The 17,096-nt window shown below is 44.3% G+C and overlaps 1 pseudogene; it reads left to right on the forward strand.

The window, feature by feature from the left end:
- Window positions 1-13,450: 13,450 nt before the first annotated feature.
- Window positions 13,451-16,860, forward strand: LOC134310683 (uncharacterized; annotated as a pseudogene).
- The last annotated feature ends 236 nt before the right edge of the window (window positions 16,861-17,096 follow it).

The raw sequence follows: 17,096 nt of genomic DNA on the forward strand, positions 1-17,096 counted from the left end.
GTTGGGCTGATTGTAGGTACTTGTAGTACACATGCTGAATTTAGCAGATATGGGCAGCATAAGACCTGAGTGACTTTGATAAGGGCCAAATCATTATGGCCAGACGACTGGGTTGACATATTTCAAGAACTGCTGACACGTTGTTGGCTGGCAATGCCTGGTACAGACTAACAGTATATAAATATAAGAGGGTTCTTCAAAAAGTTTCCACACTTTTTAAAACTTTGTTTATTAACAGTTTCAATAACAATTTACATCACTTTTCTACATAGCCACCTTCCAATGCATTTTTCCCATAAAAATGCCAACTTTTTAATGCCATCAGCAATAAGTGTTTTTGGTTGAGCGTGTAGCCACTGATGCACCGCTGCTTTCACATCATCATCATCACATAAAAATCTTCTTTCCCTTAAAGCTTCTTTTAGCAGTTCAAAAACATGGAAATCAGATGGTGCTAAATCCGGACTATAAGCTCTCTCTTAGTCTCGCAGACACGACCAATTACTACTCCTCCCACCCTCACCGATTTCAACAAAAATATAAAAGTGCGGAAACTTATATATATATATATATATATATATACAGTGTATCACAAAAGTGAGTACACCCCTCACATTTCTGCAAATATTTTATTATATCTTTTCATGGGACAACACTGACAAAATGACACTTTGACACAATGAAAAGTAGTCTGTGTGCAGCTTATATAACAGTGTAAATTTATTCTTCCCTCAAAATAACTCAATATACAGCCATTAATGTCTAAACCACCGGCAACAAAAGTGAGTACACCCCTTAGTGAAAGTTCCTGAAGTGTCAATATTTTGTGTGGCCACCATTATTTCCCAGAACTGCCTTAACTCTCCTGGGCATGGAGTTTACCAGAGCTTCACAGGTTGCCACTGGAATGCTTTTCCACTCCTCCATGACGACATCACGGAGCTGGCGGATATTCGAGACTTTGCGCTCCTCCACCTTCCGCTTGAGGATGCCCCAAAGATGTTCTATTGGGTTTAGGTCTGGAGACATGCTTGGCCAGTCCATCACCTTTACCCTCAGCCTCTTCAATAAAGCAGTGGTCGTCTTAGAGGTGTGTTTGGGGTCATTATCATGCTGGAACACTGCCCTGCGACCCAGTTTCCGGAGGGAGGGGATCATGCTCTGCTTCAGTATTTCACAGTACATATTGGAGTTCATGTGTCCCTCAATGAAATGTAACTCCCCAACACCTGCTGAACTCATGCAGCCCCAGACCATGGCATTCCCACCACCATGCTTGACTGTAGGCATGACACACTTATCTTTGTACTCCTCACCTGATTGCCGCCACACATGCTTGAGACCATCTGAACCAAACAAATTAATCTTGGTCCCATCAGACCATAGGACATGGTTCCAGTAATCCATGTCCTTTGTTGACATGTCTTCAGCAAACTGTTTGGGGGCTTTCTTGTGTAGAGACTTCAGAAGAGGCTTCCTTCTGGGGTGACAGCCATGCAGACCAATTTGATGTAGTGTGCGACGTATGGTCTGAGCACTGACAGGCTGACCCCCCACCTTTTCAATCTCTGCAGCAATGCTGACAGCACTCCTGCGCCTATCTTTCAAAGACAGCAGTTGGATGTGACGCTGAGCACGTGCACTCAGCTTCTTTGGACGACCAACGCGAGGTCTGTTCTGAGTGGACCCTGCTCTTTTAAAACGCTGGATGATCTTGGCCACTGTGCTGCAGCTCAGTTTCAGGGTGTTGGCAATCTTCTTGTAGCCTTGGCCATCTTCATGTAGCACAACAATTCGTCTTTTAAGATCCTCAGAGAGTTCTTTGCCATGAGGTGCCATGTTGGAACTTCAAGTGACCAGTATGAGAGAGTGTGAGAGCTGTACTACTAAATTGAACACACCTGCTCCCTATGCACACCTGAGACCTAGTAACACTAACAAATCACATGACATTTTGCAGGGAAAATGACAAGCAGTGCTCAATTTGGACATTTAGGGGTGTAGTCTCTTAGGGGTGTACTCACTTTTGTTGCCGGTGGTTTAGACATTAATGGCTGTATATTGAGTTATTTTGAGGGAAGAATAAATTTACACTGTTATATAAGCTGCACACAGACTACTTTTCATTGTGTCAAAGTGTCATTTTGTCAGTGTTGTCCCATGAAAAGATATACTTAAATATCTGCAGAAATGTGAGGGGTGTACTCACTTTTGTGATACACTGTATATATATATATATATATATATATATATATATATATATATATATATATATACATATATATATGTAGTAAATAACACTGATTATCTGTCCATCACAGCACCTGTTAGTGGGTGGGATATATTAGGCAGCAAGTGAACATTTTATCCTCAAACTTGATGTGTTAGAAGCACGACTGGGTCAGAGCATCTCTAAAACTGCAGCTCTTGTGGGGTGTTTCTGGTCTGCAGTGGTCAGTATCTATCAAAAGTGATCCAAGGAAGGAACAGTTGTAAACAGGGTCATGGGCGGCCAAGGCTCATTGATGCACTTCGGGAGCGAAGGCTGGCCTGTGTAGTCTGATCTAACAGACGAGCTACTGTAGCTCAAATTGCTGAAGAAATTAATGCTGGTTCTGATAGAAAGGTAGCTGCAGACCAGTCAGGGTACTCATGCTGACTCCTGTCCACCGCCAAAAGCACCAACAATGGGCATGTGAGCATCGGAACTGGACCCCGGAGCAATGGAAGAAGGTGGCCTGGTCAGATTAATCATGTTTTCTTTTACATCAAGTGGATGGCCGGGTGCGTGTGCGTCGCTTACCTGGGGAACACATGGCACCAGGATGCACTATGGAAAGAAGGCAAGCCGGCAGAGGCAGTGTGATGCTTTGGGCAATGTTCTGCTGGGAAACCTTGGGTCCTGCCATCCATGTGGATGTTACTTAGACACGTGCCACCTGCCTAAGCATTGTTGCAGACCATGTACACCCTGTCATATAAATGGTATTCCCTGATGACTGTGGCCTCTTTCAGCAGGATAATGCTCCCTGCCACAAAGCAAAAATGGTTCAGGAATGGTTTGAGGAGCACAACAACATGTTACCAATACATGATCGTGTGGATGGCTAGGCATGTGTGCATAGTTTACTAATGAAATAGAAGGCAACAGGATGCACTGAGATTGAAGGACCTGCTGGTAATGTCCTGGTACCAGACACTCAGGAAAACATATGAAGGACAGGACACACATGTGAAAGTTTACTTTTCATTTTCTGCAGAGATGTTAGAATCTCTTTTTTTATTTTTTTTCCCAGCTGGGGTATTCTCTCTGCATCTGTTTCTTTTATACACACGCATACTCACACTTACACAGCCATGCCTTCCAGCAAATCTCCAAACCAACAGGAAAGATTTACTTGTTCATCAGCACATGCCAAGTAGTTAAATAATATCATGTTTGCTCATTAAAATGACTAAGACCATGTGCTTGTTTGTGTTGGGTGGGTCAGCAGTAAAAGCTGAAAAACAAATTAGGGGTACTTTAAGTCTGACGTCCGTACGCAGCAGCGAAATCCTGAAGGGGGGGGGGGTAAGTGGCAAAAACACTGCGTGAGCTTCAGGTTCTTCACTGCAATGTTTTCAGATTGGCATCTGTTACCCAAGTGTTTAAACAGCTGGGTGCAGCCTGTGTGCTCCAGCCAGAGAGCCGAGATTGCCTCAACACACTTGAAAAACAGTAAAATACCTTAGAAATTCATTTTTTTTTAAAACAAAACTGTCTGAAACTGTCTTTTTTTCTGGTATAATTGAAGCCAGAGCTGGAGTGTTAAAACTCTGGATGCATTTTTGATAGTCATATGGTGCTATTCTTCATAACTGATGGTGATGTATAAGCACGTCCGTATGGTGTGGAACTTCTGGACAGATTGGTATACAATTGCTAGTTGAAAAAAACGTGTGTTTCATTTTAAAAGTCTTTGTTAATGTATCTTTTCATCTTTATTTAGTTCAAATGTTACATAAACACACATATGGAGGATATAACGTATGTACTCTAATGTGTTCAGTGCAGTCTGTTTTCATTGACCCTAATCTACCCTTAACTGCTTTATCTCAGCACTCTGGTATGCAGCCTGGACAGACACCTCCTTTTTTTATCCCTCCCTTACTTAACATGTTCATCTTTCCACCAGAGGAGCAGCAGTTCGAATCACTTCATTCCACTTCCTGTTTTCATTGCACTGCATACAGGCTGATGTGGTCAGTCTGAGACAGAAGGTGACATGTGGTCAGTTGACTTCATGTGTTAGTCATGTGCAGCCAATTGTCTTGTAAATGTGTAACTATAAAGAAGGAGGAAAACAACTGAACATGAAAGTAAAAAACTGTGATATATATATATATATATATATATATATATATATATATATATATATATATGTATATATATATATATATATATATATATATATATACAGTGTATCACGAAAGTGAGTACACCCCTCACATTTCTGCAAATATTTCATTATATCTTTTCATGGGACAACACTATAGACATGAAACTTGGATATAACTTAGAGTAGTCAGTGTACAGCTTGTATAGCAGTGTAGATTTACTGTCTTCTGAAAATAACTCAACACACAGCCATTAATGTCTAAATAGCTGGCAACATAAGTGAGTACACCCCACAGTGAACATGTCCAAATTGTGCCCAAATGTGTCGTTGTCCCTCCCTGGTGTCATGTGTCAAGGTCCCAGGTGTAAATGGGGAGCAGGGCTGTTAAATTTGGTGTTTTGGGTACAATTCTCTCATACTGGCCACTGGATATTCAACATGGCACCTCATGGCAAAGAACTCTCTGAGGATGTGAGAAATAGAATTGTTGCTCTCCACAAAGATGGCCTGGGCTATAAGAAGATTGCTAACACCCTGAAACTGAGCTACAGCATGGTGGCCAAGGTCATACAGCGGTTTTACAGGACAGGTTCCACTCGGAACAGGCTTCGCCAGGGTCGACCAAAGAAGTTAAGTCCACGTGTTCGGCGTCATATCCAGAGGTTGGCTTTAAAAAATAGACACATGAGTGCTGCCAGCATTGCTGCAGAGGTTGAAGACGTGGGAGGTCAGCCTGTCAGTGCTCAGACCATACACCGCACACTGCATCAACTCGGTCTGCATGGTCGTCATCCCAGAAGGAAGCTGACGCACAAGAAAGCCAGCAAACAGTTTGCTGAAGACAAGCAGTCCAAGAACATGGATTACTGGAATGCCCTGTGGTCTGACGAGACCAAGATAAACTTGTTTGGCTCAGATGGTGTCCAGCATGTGTGGCGGCGCCCTGGTGAGAAGTACCAAGACAACTGTATCTTGCCTACAGTCAAGCATGGTGGTGGTAGCATCATGGTCTTGGGCTGCATGAGTGTTGCTGGCACTGGGGAGCTGCGGTTCATTGAGGGAAACATGAATTCCAACATGTACTGTGACATTCTGAAACAGAGCATGATCCCCTCCCTTCGAAAACTGGGCCTCATGGCAGTTTTCCAACAGGATAACGACCCCAAACACAACCTCCAAGATGACAACTGCCTTGCTGAGGAAGCTGAAGGTAAAGGTGATGGACTAAACCCAATTGAGCACCTGTGGCGCATCCTCAAGTGGAAGGTGGAGGAGTTCAAGGTGTCTAACATCCACCAGCTCCGTGATGTCATCATGGAGAAGTGGAAGAGGATTCCAGTAGCAACCTGTGCAGCTCTGGTGAATTCCATGCCCAGGAGGGTTAAGGCAGTGATAATAATGGTGGTCACACAAAATATTGACACTTTAGGCACAATTTGGACATGTTCACTGTGGGGTGTACTTACTTATGTTGCCAGCCATTTAGACATTAATGGCTGTGTGTTGAGTTATTTTCAGAAGACAGTAAATCTACACTGCTATACAAGTTGTACACTGACTACTCTAAGTTATATCCAAGTTTCATGTCTATAGTGTCGTCCCATGAAAAGATATATTAAAATATTTGCAGAAATGTGAGGGGTGTACTCACTTTTGTGATACACTGTATATATATATATATATATACAGGGGTTGGACAATGAAACTGAAACACCTGTCATTTTAGTGTGGGAGGTTTCATGGCTAAATTGGACCAGTCTGGTGGCCAATCTTCATTAATTGCACATTGCACCAGTAAGAGCAGAGTGTGAAGGTTCAATTAGCAGGGTAAGAGCACAGTTTTGCTCAAAATATTGCAATGCACACAACATTATGGGTGACATACCAGAGTTCAAAAGAGGACAAATTGTTGGTGCACGTCTTGCTGGCGCATCTGTGACCAAGACAGCAAGTCTTTGTGATGTATCAAGAGCCACGGTATCCAGGGTAATGTCAGCATACCACCAAGAAGGACAAACCACATCCAACAGGATTAACTGTGGACGCAAGAGGAAGCTGTCTGAAAGGGATGTTTGGGTGCTAACCCGGATTGTATCCAAAAAACATAAAACCACGGCTGCCCAAATCACGGCAGAATTAAATGTGCACCTCAACTCTCCTGTTTCCACCAGAACTGTCCGTCGGGAGCTCCACAGGGTCAATATACACGGCCGGGCTGCTATAGCCAAACCTTTGGTCACTCGTGCCAATGCCAAACGTCGGTTTCAATGGTGCAAGGAGCGCAAATCTTGGGCTGTGGACAATGTGAAACATGTATTGTTCTCTGATGAGTCCACCTTTACTGTTTTCCCCACATCCGGGAGAGTTACGGTGTGGAGAAGCCCCAAAGAAGCGTACCACCCAGACTGTTGCATGCCCAGAGTGAAGCATGGGGGTGGATCAGTGATGGTTTGGGCTGCCATATCATGGCATTCCCTTGGCCCAATACTTGTGCTAGATGGGCGCGTCACTGCCAAGGACTACCGAACCATTCTGGAGGACCATGTGCATCCAATGGCGGTGCCGTGTATCAGGATGACAATGCACCGATAAACACAGCAAGACTGGTGAAAGATTGGTTTGATGAAAGTGAAGTTGAACATCTCCCATGGCCTGCACAGTCACCAGGTCTAAATATTATTGAGCCACTTTGGGGTGTTTTGGAGAAGCGAGTCAGGAAACGTTTTCCTCCACCAGCATCACGTAGTGACCTGGCCACTATCCTGCAAGAAGAATGGCTTAAAATCCCTCTGACCACTGTGCAGGACTTGTATATGTCATTTCCAGGACGAATTGACGCTGTATTGGCCGCAAAAGGAGGCCCTACACCATACTAATAAATTATTGTGGTCTAAAACCAGGTGTTTCAGTTTCATTGTCCAACCCCTGTATATGTATATATATATATATATATATATATATATATATATGTATATATATATACAGTGTGTACACCCCTCACATTTATGCAAATATTTCATTATATCTTTTCATGGGACAACACTATAGACATGAAACTTGGATATAATTTAGAGTAGTCAGTGTACAACTTGTATAGCAGTGTAGATTTACTGTCTTCTGAAAATAACTCAACACACAGCCATTAATGTCTAAATAGCTGGCAACATAAGTGAGTACACCCCACAGTGAACATGTCCAAATTGTGCCCAAATGTGTCGTTGTCCCTCCCTGGTGTCATGTGTCAAGGTCCCAGGTGTAAATGGGGAGCAGGGCTGTTAAATTTGGTGTTTTGGGTACAATTCTCTCATACTGGCCACTGGATATTCAACATGGCACCTCATGGCAAAGAACTCTCTGAGGATGTGAGAAATAGAATTGTTGCTCTCCACAAAGATGGCCTGGGCTATAAGAAGATTGCTAACACCCTGAAACTGAGCTACAGCATGGTGGCCAAGGTCATACAGCGGTTTTCCAGGACAGGTTCCACTCGGAACAGGCTTCGCCAGGGTCCACCAAAGAAGTTGAGTCCACGTGTTCGGCGTCATATCCAGAGGTTGGCTTTAAAAAATAGACACATGAGTGCTGCCAGCATTGATGCAGAGGTTGAAGACGTGGGAGGTCAGCCTGTCAGTGCTCAGACCATACGCCGCACACTGCATCAACTCGGTCTGCATGGTCGTCATCCCAGAAGGAAGCTGACGCACAAGAAAGCCCGCAAACAGTTTGCTGAAGACAAGCAGTCCAAGAACATGGATTACTGGAATGCCCTGTGGTCTGACGAGACCAAGATAAACTTGTTTGGCTCAGATGGTGTCCAGCATGTGTGGCAGCGCCCTGGTGAGAAGTACCAAGACAACTGTATCTTGCCTACAGTCAAGCATGGTGGTGGTAGCATCATGGTCTTGGGCTGCATGAGTGTTGCTGGCACTGGGGAGCTGCAGTTCATTGAGGGAAACATGAATTCCAACATGTACTGTGACATTCTGAAACAGAGCATGATCCCCTCCCTTCGAAAACTGGGCCTCATGGCAGTTTTCCAACAGGATAACGACCCCAAACACAACCTCCAAGATGACAACTGCCTTGCTGAGGAAGCTGAAGGTAAAGGTGATGGACTAAACCCAATTGAGCACCTGTGGCGCATCCTCAAGTGGAAGGTGGAGGAGTTCAAGGTGTCTAACATCCACCAGCTCCGTGATGTCATCATGGAGGAGTGGAAGAGGATTCCAGTAGCAGCCTGTGCAGCTCTGGTGAATTCCATGCTCAGGAGGGTTAAGGCAGTGCTGGATAATAATGGTGGTCACACAAAATATTGACACTTTGGGCACAATTTGGACATGTTCACTGTGGGGTGTACTCACTTATGTTGCCAGCCATTTAGACATTAATGGCTGTGTGTTGAGTTATTTTCAGAAGACAGTAAATCTACACTGCTATACAAGTTGTACACTGACTACTCTAAGTTATATCCAAGTTTTATTTCTATAGTGTTGTCCCATGAAAAGATATAATAAAATATTTGCAGAAATGTGAGGGGTGTACTCACTTTTGTGATATTACAAGAAAGTACTTCAGGAGTTTACATATTTTACAAAGTACATTTGTTTTACATATCTGCTTTATCCATGCTCCAGGTCAGGGTTGTGGTGAGTCTGGTGACATTTTAAAATACTGGGTACAAGCCAGGACTACATCCTGCACTACAGAAAATCACATTCACTTATTTACTCACACACAGCTAGGGGAAATTTAGAGCAGTCATTTACTTTTCTGCATGTTTTGGTAGGAGGGAGGAAACTTACAAAGACTAACACTGACATAGGGAGAAAATGCCAAACTCTGTACAGACAGTGATTGTCAGGTTTAATGAAACTGACTTTGTACAGACCCTTCCCTGCAAGAACACCACCAACAACAACAAAAACAAGAACAAAAACGAGAATAGAAAGTGTTTGTCATACACTGACCAGCTCTACAATTACATTTTCAGCATTTAGCAGACGCTCTTATTCAGAGCGGCTTACAGAAGTGCTTCCAAAGTAAACATTACCTTACTCTAATTTAAGTAGACAACAGTCCAAGAACACAAATCTGCCGAAAACCCTGTTAGAACCAGGGTTTTTTTTTCCAAGAAAGGAATAAGAGACTCAGATGTTCGGACAGAAAAGGGAAGTTTGTTCCACGAATGTGCAAGTACAGAGAAGAGCCTTGATGCTTGTCTTCCTTAAGTCCTGGGTGGAGGATCAAGTCAGGCAAGACTAGTGGCTTGGAGGTTGCGCAGTACAGAGTGAGGTTTGATTAGACCTCGAAGGTAACTTGGGGCTGGTCCATTTTTGGCTTTGTAGGCGAGCATCAGTGTTTTAAACTGCGTGCAGCAACAGAAAGCCAGTGAAGAGAACGCAGCAGTGGGGCGATGTGGCAGTGTTTGGGTTGGTTAAAAAACAGACGAGCAGCTGCATTTTGAATAAGCTGCAAGGGTTTAATAGTGGACATAGGAGCACCTGCCAGGAGGGAGTTGCAGTGGTCCAACCATGAGATTACAAGCAACTGCACAAGAATCTGAGTAGCTTCCCTGGAGAGAAATGGCAGAATTTTTCTGATGTTGTACAGGAGGAACCGGCACGATCTCGTCATGTTGGCTACATGAGAAGAGAAGGTCAGCTGGTTATCCAGGACAACACCGAGGCTTCTTACATTCAAGCATCTGTGGGATGTGCTGGACAAACAAGTCCGATCCATGGAGGCCCCACCTCTTAATTTACAGGAGTTAAAGGATCATCTGCTAACATCTTGGTGACCTTTAGGGGTCTAGTGGAGTCCATGCCTCGATGGGTCAGGGCTATTTTGGCAGCAAAAGGGGGACCAACACAATATTAGGAATATATATTCACACACACAAACACACACACATACACCAACATTCACATACACACACTAATACTTCTACTAATACTAACAATTCTCAGTAGCTCCTACTTGCCGCCAGGTCTTCAAACTTGTGAGAGAAAACCAGAGCACCCGGAGGAAACTCACATGGACACACTAGTAGGAACACTTGTAAGCTGTAGAAGTAATGTGTGTGGTCAGTGCATACAGAGAACAATAAATCAAAGCCACTGGTCTGAAAACGCATTTTTATTATTGTTCCTTAACCACTTTACCAGCTTTACTGTCTAGACTTTTTATGACTCTTTATTTACACCATAAAAGCTGCATAAGTTTAAATAACATATGAAGACATTATTATTAAAAATAGATGTGGAATTTAAATTACATTTCAGTTCACATTCCTTGGCAAATACGCATAACTATGTTGACACTGGGAGGTAATAAAGATGAAACTTTTTTGTTAAGTCACAGCACTTAATTAAAATGAATTTAAATTAATGTATAAAAATGACTGATTTTTATAAAGTCGGCTAAATTGCCAACCATAAGCCCTAAAATAGTTACACTATCTAATCCAGCCTTCACAACAGAAGAACAATGCATTGCATGGAAAAACACTTGTTGGTTTACTTACTTACACATGTCAATATACATGTGAATCACCTCAATAACAGAACATCACAAATAATTAAATGGTACAAAAGGTGGTTTTATTCATGTATTTATGCTGTATAATTACTAACTGCTTCATTCCAATCTGGGTTGCAGTGCCAGTGCTCCAAAGCTTCCAGTCACTCCCATTAAAGAGGCAATTTATAGTAACCAATTGACTCTCTATATCACACCTGGGCCTTGTACGGCCCCCGGGCCACATCTGGCCTGTTGGGTGTCTTTGACCGGCCTGTATGAGGTCGGTGATAATTAAAAATAAGACGTAAATAAGTGTACATCATACATGCAATACAAAAGTATTGTTTTTATTTTGAAGGGACTGTTATTTTTCCAGTCAACCTAAATTTGTACATTTGTGCGTGTGTGCGAGTGTATCCAGCTTCATTGCAATGTGTTGGTGAATATAACTGTACTGTACATAAAAAAACACATTTCAGTACAGTACGTGTGCTGTACCATACACCATAATAAATTTCCTTCTTTTTATAAAATGTATCTACCAGAAACAACAATAACTCTCATATTTCTCTATTATGTCCTTTGTTATTTCAATAGTGTTGTATTTTGTAGGTGTAATTGCACAAAAGAAAGAATACTTTACTGAGCCGAGTTCCTTCTTCTCTCTCACTCACTGTCCCCTCTGTCTGATACACAGTGACAGCTACTGGCAGGAGTAATTATACAACACAACAAATAGTGATTTTTTCATTTTCTCACCACTGCACTTTCTCTGCACCTTCTTTGGAGACATTTTAATATTGAATTTTACAAAATATAAAGAAAACACCAGAAAAACATTGTCCGTTGTCCAAATGTTCGCTCACTGTATATATATATATATATATATATATATATATATACGTATATATACAGAGAGAGAGAGACGATTGGAGTCAACTTGTTCATGATGTCACGTGTTTCGTGAATTTGTGTTTGTAATCGGAAATTTGTTCATACATTAAGTTGAAAAAGATCGTTCGTAACCCAAAATGTTCGTATGGTAAACCGTTCGTAACTCAAGGGTCTACTGTAGTTAAATCATGTGTTTTTACTCTGCCTGCTTCTCATTCTCAATGCCTGATTGTGACATCTATTCCTCAGTAACAGCTTAACAAAAACATAGAATTTAGAGCCTTCATACAGAGATAAAATTAATATTGATCATTAAGATCAGCCTTTTGGTCTGGCCCTCCACAACAGTCCCAGTTTCTCATGTGGCCCCTTGTTAAATGTAATTGCCCACCCCTGTTCTATATGCTTTTGGTAGAAAAGATTAAACCCAGGGGATCAGAAACCATGTTGCTGCTTGGTACCCTCTGTACCAGGTTCACTGTTATGCCACCCTATGTAGTTTTATACATACCTATTTTTGAAGTTTAAGAGAATGGTCTGGAGAAGAAGCTGTTCTCCAAAATAATTGTTCAGACAGGGGAGTGAAGAGGCTGTTTCCAGTAAATGTACTGTACTTTATTTTTGTACATCGATATAAAGACCTATTTAAAAGTACTCATTTTAGCATCTGCTTTATTAACTAAGTTAAACTTTGTGCAATGTTTTGCATAGGATGTCTCTGAAGTGAAACTGTTTTTGCAGACAGAAAATTGGCCTTTAATGCCGGTGAACATCTGTAAAACCTGTGGTTCTCATTTAGATACTTGTGCTATTGATTAATCTGAAGAGTAAATGTCAGAATTAAATATTGTCACGATAAACTTATTGGCTTAAAAACTTACTGACTTTAACTGTAAGCCAGTGTTTCCAGTAAGGGGACAGAGGTAAGGGGAATGGAGACTCTCCACAAAGCAGAGCTGGATGCTGAGGCATTTGCTCCTATCCTCCAGGTGATGCTAAACCCATAATGAGGAACAGATGTTCTTCTGAGACATGGAATCAGACTTACAGTAAATATCCCTCACTTCATCTGCTGTAAGTTTTTATAAGGGTGTTCACATAGGGTCCAGTCTGGTGGAATTACATCTTTCTGTGCTTACTTCCTCCCATGGTATGGTAACTTTGAGCAAGCATTGACACATAATCTCACTCGAATGCAGAAAAAAGTTTATGACTTCTTGTAAGACATTAGCAAGGTACAGTTGCTTCAGCAGGTAATCATAACAGCAACATCAGTCTAAGCTTTAGGCCTGTAAAAACACTCACCTACGATAATGTTTTGTTACCTAAGGTTTCCGCAAGCCATCTGTCTGTCAAATTATTTTTCTATACATTTCATTATATATGATTTTTATTCCAGATCCAGTTAAATTAAGCAGTAAATGGATCAAAACGTCACTATATGGACAAAAGTATGCCTCTGCATAGGCAGGGTTTTTCAGTGGCAGGTAAGTCCATTACAACTAGATTGAGAGGAGGGTGTATGATGTTGAAAGACCCGAAACACCCGGTGATTCCAGGAACATCACTGATGATGTGTCCATATGCATCTGCAGATGTATTTATACAGTGAACACCCTGAGACATCAGTGACAGCCAGGAAAGACTGGATGACAACCATGAATAGTGTGGTGACTACTGGAGAGACAGTGACGGTTCGGAGAGACGGCAACTGGGGCAGAACGGGCTGGCAACCCAATCTGTGTCCTCTGAGAGGAGGACGCCCAACCAAGCTACAACTATATGGAGAGATACCCCCAGGGGTGCTCGAGAGGGGGGGGGAGGAGCACCCCAGTTTGACGGATACAATGGTAACAGACACAGGCAACGGACAAACGACTATGAGCAAGCAGTGTATATGTGGTAAAGACTGCAAGAACATCCATGGTTTGAAAATACACCAAGCGAAGATGAAGTGTTCATTGGGAGCAGAAGCAACACAACGCACAGGTGTGCAACCTGGTGAGACGCAGGAGGAGCCTGGCCCGGAGTCGCCCCACAGTGCCCGGAACCTCCAAGTGTTGTTGACTAATCCCGTGAGCATTAAGACGGACCGGAGGCGGGTTAAATGGCCTGCAGCAACCATGACTTCACTGTGGAAGAAGTTCGATGACGATGTCGACCAAATTTTGGAGGCAATGTCGAAGGGAGAGGCTGACCGGAAACTTCTAGCCATGACTACAATTATTGTCAGCATTGCAGCTGAACGGTTTGGCATGGAGAGGGAGAAAAGATCTGGAGCTTCTTACTCAAAGAACCAGAGAGCTGTGAAGATCTATAACATCAGGAAGGAGATGAAAGCTCTAAAGTCTCAGTACAAGGTGGCAGGAGAAGAGGAGCGCATTGGCCTAGCCCAGTTAATGTGCATCCTACGGAAGAAGATCAGGGTTCTCCGCCGGGCAGAGTGAGACGCGAGAGGGCATGTAAACGAGCAGCCTTTATCGCCAACCCCTTCAAGTTCACTAAAGACCTGCTGGGGCAGAAGCGTAGTGGAAAACTTGCCTCTTCACAGGAAGAAATTGACCAACACCTCACACAGACGTACAGTGACCCCGAAAGAGAGCTGGAGCTGGGAGAGTGCAACATTCTTATAGATCACCCTGAACCGGAGGTGCAGTTTGATTTGTCGGAGCTGCAGCTGAGGGAAGTCAGAGAGGTCGTCCACAAAGCAAGGGCAGGATCTGCGCCAGGACCAAGTGGTACATCATACAGAGTGTATAAGAACTGCCCCAAACTCCTATTGCGCCTGTGGAAAATCTTGCGAGTTTTCTGGAGGAAGGGGAAGATCCCAGATCAATGGCGAGTGGCCGAAGGGGTGTGGATCCCGAAGGAGGAAAACTCTACCCAGCTAGACCAGTTTCGCATCATCTCCCTGCTGTGTGTTGAGGCAAAAATCTTCTTCAGTGCCATCTCTAAGAGGCTATGCACCTACCTGACAAAGAACATCTACATCGACACATCAGTCCAGAAGGGCGGCATCTCAGGAATGCCGGGCTGTGTGGAGCACACCGGTGTGGTGACACAGTTAATCCGGGAGGCCAGAGAGAACAAAGGCAACTTGTCAGTGTTATGGCTTGACCTGGCAAATGCGTTCGGCTCCATTCCACACAAGTTAGTTCAGCTCACTCTGATAAAACACCATGTTCCTAGGAGGTGTAGAGACCTCATCGCTGATTACTACAACAACTTCAGGATGAGGGTCTCTTCTGGAGCAACTACATCTAGATGGCACAAGGTGGAGATCGGTATCATCACAGGGTGTACTATCTCTGTGACACTGTTCTCCCTGGCCATGAATATGCTCACCAAGTCCGCCAAGCCAGAGTGTAGAGGGCCCCGAACGAAGTCCGGACAACGGCAGCCACCGATCAGGGCGTTCATGGATGACCTTACAGTCACGACAGAAACAGTCCCAGGCTGTCGGTGGATTCTGAAGGGACTCGATAAACTGATGAAGTGGGCACGGATGCGTTTCAAACCTGCAAAATCAAGATCCATGGTGCTGAGGAAAGGAAAGGTAGAGGACAAGTTCCGGTTTAACATCGCAGGCATAGCTATCCCAACGATCACAGAGAAGCCAGTCAAGAGTTTGGGTAAGGTTTTTGACAGCTCTCTGAGAGATACAACATCTATTCAGTTAACTTGCGCTGAGTTGGAGGGCTGGCTGAAATCCGTGGACAAGTCCGGTCTACCTGGAAAGTTTAAAGCCTGGGTCTACCAGCATGGCGTCCTTCCCAGGATCCTGTGGCCCCTCCTCATCTATGCTGTCCCGATCTCTACAGTTGAGACCTTAGAGAGGAAGGTCAGCAACAACCTTCGGAGATGGCTCGGGTTACCAAAGAGCCTGAGCAGCATTGCTCTCTATGGGCGTAATAACAAATTGCAGCTGCCCATCAAATCCTTGGAAGAGGAATTTAAGGTTACAAGAGTTAGAGAAGTGATGCAGTACAGGGATTCTAGTGACCCGAAGGTGGCCAAAGCTGGTATCCAAGTGAGGACTGGCAGGAAGTGGAGGGCAGAAGAAGCTGTCCAAGAGGCTGAGGCAAGAATGTGTCACAGGAGCCTGGTGGGAGTGGTCACAAGAGGCAGAGCCGGGTTAGGATCCTTTCCAAATCCCCAACTGAACACCAGAGGTGTTCTTGTTCAAGAGGAAGTGAGAGCAGCTGTGGAGGAGGTAAGATTATGCAAGGCGGTGGGAATGAGGCAACAGGGGGCTTGGACAAGATGGGAGAACGCAGTCGAGAGGAAAGTGACCTGGACTGAGATCTGGAAAGCCGAGCCTCACCGCATTAAGTTCCTCATCGAAGCAGTGTACGATGTGCTTCCAAGCCCATCTAACTTGCACACATGGGGCATAGCAGAAACACCAGCATGTCCCCTGTGTTCTAAGAGAGGTACCCTAGAGCACATCCTCAGCTGCTGTACGATGGCACTTGGAGAAGGACGATACAGATGGAGGCATGACCAAGTTCTTAAGCCCATCGCGGAAGCCATCAGCACTGGACTTGTGTGGGCTAAGCAGTTTCGTCCCTCCAAGAAAACCATGGCCTTCGTTAGAGCTGGTGAGCAGGCAGCCCTGGTCAAAAGATCACCGGCAGGCATCTTGACTTCTGCTGGAGACTGGCAGCTGATGGTGGACCTCGAACGACAGCTGAAGTTCCCCAGCCACATTGCTGTCACCACCCTTCGACCAGACATTGTCCTCATGTCTGAATCGACAAAGCAAGCTGTGCTGCTGGAGCTGACAGTCCCATGGGAAGATCGCTTGGAAGAGGCGTCTGAGAGGAAGCTTACCAAGTATGCGGGACTGGTCAGCGACTGTCAGCAGGCTGGATGGAGAGCGAGATGCCTCCCAGTGGAGGTTGGATGCAGAGGATTTGCGGCCCGTTCCTTGGTCAGAGCCTTAAGTAGTTTAGGCATCGAGGGAGTGCGGAAGAGGAGAGCCATCCGCAACATCACCGAAGCGGCAGAGAGGGCCTCAAGATGGCTGTGGCTCAAGAGAGGAGAACCATGGACTCGTGGTAGCTAGTTAGCCTTTGGTCACAAGCTGGGGTCTGATCAACCCCGGCTGGATCACCTGGAGGAGGGTGTATGATGTTGAAAGACCCGAAACACCCGGTGATTCCAGGAACATCACTGATGATGTGTCCATATGCATCTGCAGATGTATTTATACAGACCCCCATCACCAGCGCAGAGATTCTAAACACCTCGGTTCAAAACTCGGCGTTGCCACTGGTCGGCTGGGTGCCATCTAGCGGGCAT

The sequence above is a fragment of the Trichomycterus rosablanca genome, chromosome 3 (assembly GCF_030014385.1).
Source record: "Trichomycterus rosablanca isolate fTriRos1 chromosome 3, fTriRos1.hap1, whole genome shotgun sequence".
Taxonomy (NCBI): domain Eukaryota; kingdom Metazoa; phylum Chordata; class Actinopteri; order Siluriformes; family Trichomycteridae; genus Trichomycterus; species Trichomycterus rosablanca.